This window comes from Penaeus monodon, chromosome 12 (assembly GCF_015228065.2).
Source record: "Penaeus monodon isolate SGIC_2016 chromosome 12, NSTDA_Pmon_1, whole genome shotgun sequence".
NCBI lineage: Eukaryota > Metazoa > Arthropoda > Malacostraca > Decapoda > Penaeidae > Penaeus > Penaeus monodon.
In genome coordinates this window covers 37,937,303-37,949,454 of record NC_051397.1, presented here as the reverse complement: position 1 = coordinate 37,949,454, position 12,152 = coordinate 37,937,303, and positions in this window count along the sequence as shown.

Here is a 12,152-nt window from a genome sequence, read left to right as displayed (position 1 = left end):
AAAAAATAAAGAAAAACGGCGAAAATAAAACAACAAAAGATAATTTTTCGACCCCAAAAATATATATATACAAACTCCCTGAATGATTACAATCAGTAGTAACGAGACAGAAACGATGAAAAGAAAATACGACGATAAACAGGTAATTAGCAGTTAGTTGCACTTTGAGGATCGGTTTTTATAATTTCATAATCAAGCCTTGGAAATTTATTAGTCGTTGGACATTAAAAGCACAAGAAGAACATGAAAATTAATGGGAAAGATTGGTGTATTGCTTGCATTTGTTTGTTTGTTTTATGGGAGCCTCCAGTCCATCCGCTAAAGTATGCTTATATATCTTATAACTCTCTGCGTAGCTACTACTACTACTACTACTACTACTACTACTACTACTACTACTACTACTACTACTACTACTACTACTACTACTACTACTACTACTACTACTACTATTACTACTACTACTACTATTATTATTACTACTACTGCTACTATTACTACTACTACTACTACTACTACTAACCACTTCTAACCACCACACAAACACCTTGGTATAAGACTGCGTGCTTTTATGAGCGAATTGTTCCTCCTAAAGAGAGAGATGGTTTAAGACCTGACCAGGGTACTTCAGTTTATTTCATTATTTGTGTGTGTATATGTGTGTGTGTGTGTGTGTGTGTGTGTGTGTGTGTGTGTGTGTGTGTGTGTGTGTGTGTGTGTGTGTGTGTGTGTGTTTAAGTATGTGTGTGCGTGTGTATGTATATGTATTTAAGTACATTGCGTCCTGATAATCGAATTTTTCTCAAGAACTCGGATCGAAGAGGAGAGAAAGAAGTCCCAGCGACGCCCCATCATCCTCACAGCTGACGTAACTCCTTCAGGTGTTTTTGTTTTCTCAGATACGACCTTCGTGTTGAGTTTAAAAGGACTTCGATTGAGGAGCCATTCCAGCGGGGTGGCGGCGGTGCTGTGATCGAAGCGCTGACTTTTATTTATTTATATATATATATATATATATATATATAATATATTATATATATATATTTCTCTCTCTCTCTCTCTCTCTTTTCTTTTCTTTTTCTTTTTCCGTTTTTCTTTTACTTCCTCTTTCTTTTTCTTTCTTTCTTTGTTTGTCTTTGTCTCTCTCTCTCTCCTCTCTCTCTCTCTCTCTCTCTCTCTCTCTCTCTCTCTCTCTCTCTCTCTCTGTCTCTCTCTTTCTCTCTTCTCTCTTTCTCTCTTTCTCTCTCTCTTTCTCTTTCTCAGCTCTTCGTCTGTACATATCCTCAGCGTGTCCTCGATGGCATGCGGTCACTTCAAGGGGGGGGGGGGCGTCATGAGTCGGGGAAGTCGGGAGTCGGATGTCGGGCACGGATTGCTCCGAGTGTTCGAGAATCCTTTAATTCTCAGGTTGATGTGATGGGTTATCTGCTTGATAGACTGGGTGATAGATTTTTTTTCTCTCTCTCTCACGCCGCCGCCACCATCCTCATCATCATCGCCACCAGCATTGTCACTACTGCCGCCATCATCACTTCTGTTTCTGATTCGGCTGTTTGAGCGATGTTATTTTTGTTAAGGACTGTGATAGTTATTGAATTGAACGTAAATTAGCTCTGGGCAGAACCTACAAGTGTCCCCTATTATTACTACTACTACTTTTACTGCTACTACAACTACCACCACCATTACTACTACTACTACTATTACTGTTACTATTACTACTACTACTACTACTACTACTACTACTACGACTACTATTACTACTACTACTATTATTACTACTACTATTACCACCACCATAACTACTACCACTCCACTACCACTACTCTTTCTAATAGTCTCACTACAACTACCACTACGACTGCCACCACCCTTCAAACCACCGCTACTACTACCACAGCCGCAACTACTGCTACCACAATCTATAAATATAAAGGGTATAAATGACTATCTCCCCGCCTGGACTCCCCGAGGCAGTCAGTACATTATAGAGGCTCCGATATCGATGCCTATTTCGTGCGTGGTTTCGGATACAGTCATTTTCAAGGTGTTGTCGTTTTGTATTTATTGCAGGTATAAATCCACGGTTTATGTCATTGGCAGGATTATATCGTCTTCGGACACATATTTTTGAGGTCAGTGTGTTGTGGGTTATGTATAACAGCCTCTGGGGTTGGGGAGGTGGGGTGGGGGGGTGGAGAGGTGTGTGTCGGGCGGGGGGGGGGGGGGGGTTAGAATGGCGAGCATTTCGGTGGGGAATTAAATCGGTGTTATCGGTCTTTTTCCTCTGTTCTTTCTTTCTCTCTTTTTCTTTATTTGGCTTTGTATTCTTTTTCTGTGTCTCTCTTTCTTTGTGTTTGTTTTTTTCTTTTTCTTTTGCTTTCTCTCGCTCTCTTTTTCTCTTGCTTTCTCTCTCTCTCTCTCTCTCTCTCTCTCTCTCTCTCTCTCTCTCTCTCTCTCTCTCTCTCTCTCTCTCTCTCTCTCTCTCTCTCTCTCTCTCACTCCTTCCCTCCCTTCACTCCCTCCTTTCCTCCCTCACTCTCCTCCAGTCTTCTCTCTTCTCCCACTCCTCTCTCCTTCCCTCCCTCCCCCCCCCCACCCCCACATTCCTCTCAGCCCACGTGACTGCATCGAGGCCAAACACAGCCCACTGCGACCTCCTCGATTCGGTCCTCGATAAGTGTTGCCGAGGGTGAGGGAAGTTCGAGGGCGAGGGAGAAGTTTGAGGGAGAGGGAAGTTCGAGGACGAGAGACGTTCGAGGGCGAGGGAAAAGTTCGAGGGAGAGGGAAGTTCGAGGGCGAGAACGATTCGACAGCAAGACAGGGTTCGAGGGTGAGAAAGGTTCGAAAGCGGGAAAGGTTCGAGGACGAGAGAGGATCGAGGACGAGAAAGGTTCGAAAGCGGGAAAGGTTCGAGGCCGAGAAAGGTTCGAGAACGAGAGAGGTTCGAGGGCGAGAGAGGCCAAAGGTCGATGATCAGCCTGAGAGGCGGGCGCGATGCTGGTCCTTCTGAGGTCCTGCTTGATGGTGTTTGTGCCCTCGGGTCGTGACTCTCGGCTCTCCTCGCTTCTCCTGTCCTTTGATGTTCTTCTGTGTTTGTTTTTGTTTTGTCATCTATCATTTTTATGTTTCTGATGTTTTTATGATTATGCACCTTTCCTCATTTTTTTCTTCACCTTTATCAACCCGTCCTCTTCGTCTTTCTCCATCTCCTCCTCCCCTCCTCCTCCTCCTCCTCCTCCTCCTCTTCCTCCTCCTCCTCCTCCTGCAATTTCTTTCTCCTCCTCCTCCTCCCCCCTTTTCCCTCCCCCCACCCTCACTCCTATCACCTCTACCTTCTCCCCCCCCACCTCATCCCTCCACCTCCTCCCTTCCCCCCTTACCCTCCCTCACTCCTACCCCCACCTCCCCCCACCTCCCCCCCCCACTTCCCCCATCCCCACCCACCTCTTTAATCAAGTGAAGTGAGGTTTGCAAGTGCGAGAACACGCCAATAACCCTCGTGGAATGCAAGTGACCTGCAAGCGGCATTAACGTGCGCAGATCATCACGATCGCTGGACGAAAGAAAAAGAAAAAAAAGAAGCAGAAGAATAAAAAAAAAGAAACACTATCAACATTCTCAGGCTTGAAGTAACAAACTTTAAATCTGTGTCAACATGGAGTCTTGTGTGTGTGTGTGTGTGTGTGTGTGTGTGTGTGTGTGTGTGTGTGTGTGCAATTGCGTATGTGTGTATATATGTTGATAGATAGATGGATAGATATTTGTTTCTGTTTGTATATATATACATACATACATACATATATATATATATATATATATATATATATATATATAGATAGATAGATAGATAGATAGATAGATAGATAGATAGATAGATAGATAGATAGATAGATAGATATAGATATAGATATAGATATATATGTATGCATTGTGATTGTCTGTATAGGTGTCTGTGTTTATATACGTTTGTGCATGCAGATGTGTATTTTCGTTTCCCTCACCTCAAGATGTCGCCGCCAGGGGGCTAAGGAGTCACTCGAGAGATAACGAAAACCGATACGTACTTCGCCAGAGGGGAAGGCGACGAAGAAGAGACACAAAGAGAACTTGTTTTTTCTTAATGAAATCTTCGTTCGTCTTAATGCTTTCTTCATTCACGTGTTGCGCAGCCTTTTGTTTATTCGTCTCTCCCTTATCTCGATTGCTTCTTGAAACTTATGCATGGATAAGCACGCATGCATATGCAAAGCGGCTTGTATTGACACGTACACGCACACGTACACGTACACGCCCACGTACGTGTACACGCACACGTACGCGTACACGCCCACGTACGCGTACACGCACACGTACGCGTACACGCACACCCACACGCTCACGCACAAGCACAAGCACAAGCACACGCACACGCACAACACACACACACACACACACACACACACACACACACACACACACACACACACACACACACACACACACACACACACACACACAGAAAGAGAGAGAGGGGCGTGCAAACACATGCGCAGCTGATGAGGATCGTGGGAAGAAAGTACCCACACTCGTATCTGCAAACATCTCAAGTCCTTCATTAACCCCCCCCCCTCTCTCTCTCTCTCTCTCTCTCTCTCTCTCTCTTTCTCTCTCTCTCTCTCCTCCCTCTCCTCTCTTCTCTCTCTCTCTCTTCTATCTCTTTCTTTCTTTCCTCCTCCTGTTCTTCCTCCTCCCCCGCTCCTCTCTTCTTCTTCTCCTCCTCCTCCTCCTCCTCCTCCTCCTCCTCCTCCTCCTCCTCCTCCTCCTCCCTCTCCTCCTCCTCCTCCCTCCCCTCCTCCTCCTCCTCCTCCTCCTCCTCCTCCTCCTCCCTCTTCCTCCTTCATGCCAAGCCATCATAGATCGTAGAAGATTGTTCCCGCAGCTGTTGTTCTGAGGGAACCGCCGCCCCGCCAGTTGGTGCCGAATAAGAGAGCGTCCGGTGGCACCAAGGTCGGCACTGTGTGTGTGTGTGTGTGTGTGTGTTGTGTGTGTGTGTTGTGTGTTGTGTGTTGTGTGTTGTGTGTGTGTTGTGTGTTGTGTGTCTGTGTTGTGTGTTTGTGTGCATGTGTGTGTGTATGTGTTTGGGTTTGTAGGTGTGTTGAGTGTCTGTTCCGCCGTGTGTGTGTGTGTGAGTGTGTGGGTGTGGGTGTGGGTATGTATGCATGTATGTATGTATGTATCGGATCGTTACGCATACCTAAGGGTACGGACGGACGGATACCCGAGCAGCTAATTCGGAGAGACGCCCGTTGGATCGAATAGGACCGAGAATCTCTCTCTCTCTCTCTCTCTCTCTCTCTCTCTCTCTCTCTTCTCTCTCTCTCTCTCTCTCTCTCTCTCTCTCTCTCTCTCTCTCTCTCTCTCTCTCTCTCTCTCTCTCTCTCTCTCTCTCTCACTGGGGAAGGCTATGAGGGCAGGGATCAGCTTATATAAGGATACATTATCTGGAGCTGGGTTTCTACATATGCATTTATAAATATCGTATACCGTTCATATTTATACGTTGGGGAGAGGGAAAGGGGTTGGGAGAAAGTGTGAGTGTAAATGAGAATGGTAGGAGATAGAAGAAGAAGAAGAAGAAGAAGAAGAGAGAGAGAGAGAGAGAGAGAGAGAGAGAGAGAGAGAGAGAGAGAGAGAGAGAGAGAGAGAGAGAGAGAGAGAGAGAGAGAGTGAGAGGAAGAGTGAGAGAGAGGAGAGAGAGAGAGAGAGAGAGAGAGAGATAGAGATAGAGATAGAGATAGAGATAGAGATAGAGATAGAGATAGAGATAGAGATAGAGATAGAGATAGAGATGGAGAGGGAGAGGGGCGCAGAAGGGGTGGGAGAGCGAGTGCCTGTCCCTTTCCCCTCCCTTGTATACATTCCTTCCCTTTCGGACCAAAACATTCCATTCCGCGAGAAGGTCTGGCGTGTAAATGTCCCCAGCAGAGAAAGGAGAATAAAAACAAAATGCATCATTACGTCATGTGTCTCTCTTTCTCTCTGTTTCTCATTCGTGCCTTGTTATTTTTGTCTCTCTTTCTTTTTTCCCCGCTTCGTTTTCTATCCCTGTCTCTCTTTCTTTCTCTTTCTCTCTCTCTTTATCTATCTATCTATCTATCACTCTACCTATCTCTCTATCTATCTATCTATCTAACTATCCATTTATCTATATATTTATCCATTCCTTGCTCACTTCTCTTGGCCCGGCCTGTCTGCGTTTTCTCCATTTCATACCCTGTTCTTCCTCTTCCCTTTTCCTCTTCGTTTCCTCCGTCTGCTCCCTCTCCGTCTTCTTTCCTCTTATTTCTCTCCTCTTTTTCTCTCCTTTTTTCCCTTTCCTCTCTCGCCCTGTCTCCCCCTTCTTTCCCTTTTTCTTCTCCTCCCTCTTTCTTCCTTCCCCTTCCTTCGTTACCTCTAGTCCTCCCCTACTTCCTTCCCCTCTTCCTTTCTTCCTCTCCTTAATCCCTCCCTCCTTCCCCTCTCCCTCCCTACCCCCTCTCCCCTCTTCTCTCCTTTTTCCGCACTCTTCCTTTCCTTTTCTTCCTCCCCTCCTTCCTCCCTGTCACACCTTTCTTCGTTCCCTCACTCCTCCTTTTGCCCCTCTCCTTCCTTCCTCCCCCCTCCTTTTTATCCCCATTCTCCCCTTTTCTCCTCCTCTCCCCTCCTCCCTCCCTCCTTTTCTCCCCCTCTCCCCCCTCCCCCCATCAAAGTTCTCTCTTCGGCCATAAACCAGTGTAACCTTCCTCCCCCCCCCCCCCTGCCAGAGGCGACCTGACAGCGATCAACAAGCCTGCAACCACTCCAAATCGGCCTGCTAAACGCCAAGTAATTACCGCTCCCGTGCCTCTCTCCCCTCTCTCTCTCCCCTCATGCTCCCCGTTCTTCTTCCCCCCCCTCCTCTCTCCTCCCCTCTCCCCTCTCCCCCCCCCACGCTTCCCTTTCCTACTTTCCCTCCTCTTGACCTCTTCCCCTTTCCTTCTTGCTTTCTCTCCTTTCTCCCTCTCTATCCGCTCCCCTTCCTTCCCCTCTACTTCCATCCCTCCCTCTCCTCTCTCTTCTCTCTCTCCCCCATGCTCCCCGTCCCTCCCTCTTGCCTCTCTCCCCTCCCTCCCTCCCCCAAGCTCCCCATCACTCCCTCTCCCCTCTCTCCCCTTCTCTCCCTCTTCCCTCTCTCATCTCTCCCTCCTCCCTCCCCATCACTCCCTCTCCCCTCTCTCCCCTTCTCTCCCTCTTACCTTTGTCCCCTCTCTTCCCCGCTGTGTTCTACCCCTTTCCTTTCTCTTTCTCCCCCCATTCATTCCCCTTCCGGCGTCCCTCCCGTCTTCCTTGTATCCCCTTTTCTTTCCTCTGCTCTGCTTCTGCTTACGTATTTCCTCCTTTTACCTTCCTTCCTTCTTTCCTTTCCTCCCTCTTTCCTTCTATCCTTCCTTTCGTCTTTCCTTCCTTCCTTTATTTCTTCCCTTTTTCATTCCTTCCTTTCGTCTTTCCTTCCTTCCTTCCTTCTTTCCATCTATCTTTCTTCCTTTCTTCCCATCCTCTCTTCATCCCTTCCTTCTTTGCTTCCCCCACTTCCGCCCGCACATACTTTGTCTTCTCCCTCGTTTTCCTTCAACATTCTCCTAATACCTTTCCTTTAGATCTGTCATCTTCCTTTCTCTCTTCCCCTTTCTCTCTCTTCCTCTGTTTTGTCTTTCTCCAGTTCCTCCGTATTTTCCTCATTTTCCTTATTCTCCTTTTCCTTCTTCTCTTCTTTTCCGTGTTTATTTTAATTTTTCTCCTTCCTTCTCCTCTTCTTCTTCTTCCTCCAATATTTCCGCCTCCTTTTCTTCTTCTTTTATCCTTTCTTCTCTTCCTCCTTTCTCCTTCCGCTAGCACCCTAACGACTAGGATCATTTAAGGGTTATCACCCGCAAAAAGACAACAGCAAACTCGCTCTTGTTTACTCAGCCTGTCGGGGAGGAGCACAAAACTCTTGGCCCGCCCCCTACCCCCGGCCCGCCCCCTTTCCCCTCGTCCCAACTCGTCGCCCCTCCCCCTTTCCCCTCGTCCCACCTCCTCGCTCCTCCCCCTTGGTCCCACCCCCTGGCCCCTACCCCCCTTCACCCTGACCCCACCCCTACAGTCCATGGGAGTCATAGTTGGTCAATAAATCTAGCCAGAGTCCTGACCTAATTCTTCGAAAGAGGGATTAAGAGAGAGGGAGAGAGGGAATTAGAAATGAAGGAGGGAAGAGGGAGAGAAAGAGAGAGGGAGGGAGGGAGAGGGAGGGAGGGAGGGAGAGAGAGAGAGAAGGGGAGGGAGGAGAGAGAGAGAGAGAGAGAGAGAGAGAGAGAGAGAGAGAGAGAGAGAGAGAGAGAGAGAGAGAGAGAGAGAGAGAGAGAGAGAGAGAGAGAGAGAGAGAGAGAGAGAGAGGACGATGACAGAGAAGAGGGGAGAGATAGAGAGGGAGAAGGAGATGAACAGGGAAATGGAAAGGGAGAGAGGGGGAGAGCGAAAGCGAATGATGAAGATGGAGGAGAGCGAGTTTCCACGAGGCTTTTCTGATCAAAGTCTACAGATGTAAACACTGAAGGAGCGGCATGAGTACGTGGCGCTAGGGTAGGGAATAGGGGAGGAGTGAGGTAGGGTAGGGGAGTAGGGGAAGTATAGGGTAAGAACAAGGAAGTAGTGGAGAGAGAGAGGGTGGGTGTAGGGGGAAGGGGTGGGGGTAGGGGGAAGAGGGAAGGGGTGGGGAGAGGGGGAAGAGGGAAGGGGTGAGGAAGTAGGGGAAGGGAAGGGGTGGGGAGAGGGGGTCGGAGTGTGAAATGGGCAAGGGTGGGGTTAGGGTGGGAAGTATGGGGAAAGGGATGGGTATGGGGCCTGTTGACCCATTTATCTCGACCACGTGGGTTTTTTGCTGTAATCTTGATGGTGCCGTGGCTCTCATGGTAGCTATGGTGGCGGTAGATACGTCTCGCCGAGATTTCTGCACCATAATCGCTTTTGTGATAACCGTTATCCTCGCATCGATAAAAATGACCGACTTTTGATAAAATAAGAATAATGATAAATCAATTCGGAAAGTTATTTCTTCTGTATTGTGTTGCCTTATAACGAGTTCGGTTCGTGTGACGTCATCTTGGTCCATACAGCGACGCCAAATGCCACTTACATTTAATCGTGTCACACGATATCTCCTAAGGTGTCACATGGTGCCACATGGCCCACTGCCGGTCCGCCAGTGCCATACGATCCGCCCAGGACTTGTGGTCCCGTCGTGGCACTCAGGGAGCCGGACGGGCACTGGGGGTTGCCACGTCGCTATTATCACGGCTGTTATATTCGGAAAATCATTATATTGAGCCGAATCAGCGGCGCCGGACAGAGGCACATTGGCAGAGCTCGTGCGTTGGTTTAGGCTCCGTCCGACTCGCTTGTCGGGTCGGCGGTCGTTGTTGTTGTTGTTGTTGTTGTTGTTGTTGTTGTTGTTGTTGTTGTTGTTGTTGTTGTTGCCATTATCATTATTGATATTAATATTATTATTATTATTATTATTATTATTATTATTATTATTATTATCGTTGTTGTTGTTGTTACTATTATTATTATTATTATTATTATTATTATTATTATTATTATTATTATTATTATTATTATTATTATTATTATTTATTTATTATTGTCATCATCATCTTCACCATCATTATCATTATCATTATCGTTATTATCGTTGTCATCATCATCGTTGTCATCATCATCATCATCATCATCATCATCATCATCATCATCATCATCATCATCAATGTCTTTTTTATTATTACATTTATCCCCACCACTTTACGAGATATTCGACTCATCTTAAGTTACGAATTTCGTCCGATGTTTGACAATCTGATGTCATTTGGACTTTGTTTATCGACCTATAAATAGACTAAATAAGCCCAGCTCTTTAAGTTTAATATAGCCAAGGACAGTGCCAGTTGGATATGCGAGAATGTTTATCGCAAATCTTTCTTGCAGATGTTTGATTTTGAAAGAATTCGTTGAAAGAAGGAATGAAGATTCTGGATGTGTGGATGTTTTTTTTTTCGTAAGTAGAAAATAGAATGAATGGGTGTGTACTTTTTTTGGCACTTGGTGGTGAGGGATTTGGTGTGGCACTGTGCCATTTTTTTGTTTAAATGCATCTGTTTGTTTCTTTTTTTTTGCATTGTTTTTGTTTCGGTTGTTCTCTCTCTCTCTCTCTCTCTCTCTCTCTCTCTCTCTCTCTTTTATTTTCTGTTCTTTTCATTTTCTTCCTCCTTCCCTCCTACTTTCTCTTGAGTCTTGTCCTTCGCCGTGTCTCTCTCTCTCTCTCTCTCCCTCCCTTTCCTTCCCCCTATTTCGCAACTGCGGTTTTTCCTAGTCCTTTGACCGAACCGACACCCCCTCCTCTCCCTCCCCCTCCCCCTCCACCCTCTGCCCCGCCCACCAATCTCCCTTCTCCTCCCCTCCTTCCCCTCCTCTCCCTTCCCCCTTCCCCACCCCCCACTCCCGCTTCCTCCCCGCCCACCAACCATCTTCCCCCTTCTTTAACCCTCCTCCATCTTCCAATTCCTGCCCTCCCCTCCCCCTCCCCCACCACGCCCCCTCCCACCCACCCACCCACTCTTCTAACAGCCTTTCCCTCCGATTTACGAGCACTTAAGGCTTACATTCCCTCCTTTTGTTTATGGAGGGTTCGCCTTTATGAGCAAAGAGAGAGAGAGAGAGAGAGAGAGAGAGAGAGAGAGAGAGAGAGAGAGAGAGAGAGAGAGAGAGAGAGAGAGAGAGAGAGAGAAGAGAGTGAGAGACAGACACAGACAGACAGACCGACAGACAGACAGACAGACAGACAGACAGATAGACAGACAGACAGACAGACAGACAGACAGACAGACAGACAGACAGACAGACAGACAGACAGACAGACAGACAGACAGACAGACAGACAGAGACTGAATGGAAGATACAAAGACAGAGACAAAGACAAAGACAGAGAGAGATAGAAATTGATTGACAAAGATAAGCAGAGAAGTGTATTGAGAAGGAAGTAAATGCAAACAAACACAGAAACAGAGGCAGTCAGACAAACAGGCAGCGGGAGGAACGGAGAGAGGAAGCAGAAGAGAAAGAGAATTGAAGACAATGGCGGCTTAACATCCTTATCATCGATATCAAAAGAGCAGCTTAGTTTAGCCTGCCGTTGTAATCTCCCCTCACTTCTCCTTCCCCTCTCTCCCTGTTCTATCTTTTTTTCTTCCCTCTATTCTTCTTCGGTATTGTATCCTATTCCTTCTTTTAGTTGAAGGAAGTATGTATGTTTACACATCTTGTGATGGGGGGGTGAGAAAGGGAAAGGGAAAGGGGAAGGAGAGAACGAGAGGAGAGAGGAGAGCGAGGGTAGGAACAGAGAAAAGAGAGAGAGAGAGAGAGAGAGGAGAGAGAGAGAGAGAGAGAGAGAGAGAGAGAGAGAGAGAGAGAGAGAGAGAGAGAGAGAGAGAGAGAGAGAGAGAGAGAGACAGAGAGAGAGAGAAAGAGAGAGGAAGAAGCAAAGGGGTTAGAACGTGAGAACGTAGAAAGGGAACGATGAGAAAGAAAGAAAGAAAAAAAAGAGAAGAGAGAGAGAGGGGGGTGGGGACTAATTATTCAAATGATAAGACCCGGATATGCATTGCTCGTCAACATTTCTGGCTGCTTTAAAATCGTCGTATCGAGCTCGCCATAGACTGTTTCCGAAAAGGAAATTTGGCGCAAAAAGAAAAGGACGAAGAAACACAGATAGAAAAGGCGGGGGCGGGGGTTTCACTGTGAGATACCCCTTGCAACTAAAAGAAAGAGCGGAGCCCAAAAGACCAAAACCCCAAGCGTCAATAAGGCCAAAAAGTGAAAACGAGTTTAAAAATTTTCCACCCTTAAAGACCCGCAGTGCTTTTTTTTTTAATTTTTTATAACACTTTCTTGAGCCAAAGTGGACATCAGAGGCTGGGGCGCTTAAGAGACTGAGTCATACATAGCCTTTTACTTTCAGCGGCCTTGAAGGTCTAAAACCCGGGGGAAAAGGGAGAAAAAGGGAGGCATGTAGGGATGGAAAGGTAGATGAAAGTAATAAGTTATATTTTTTAAAAAATAAG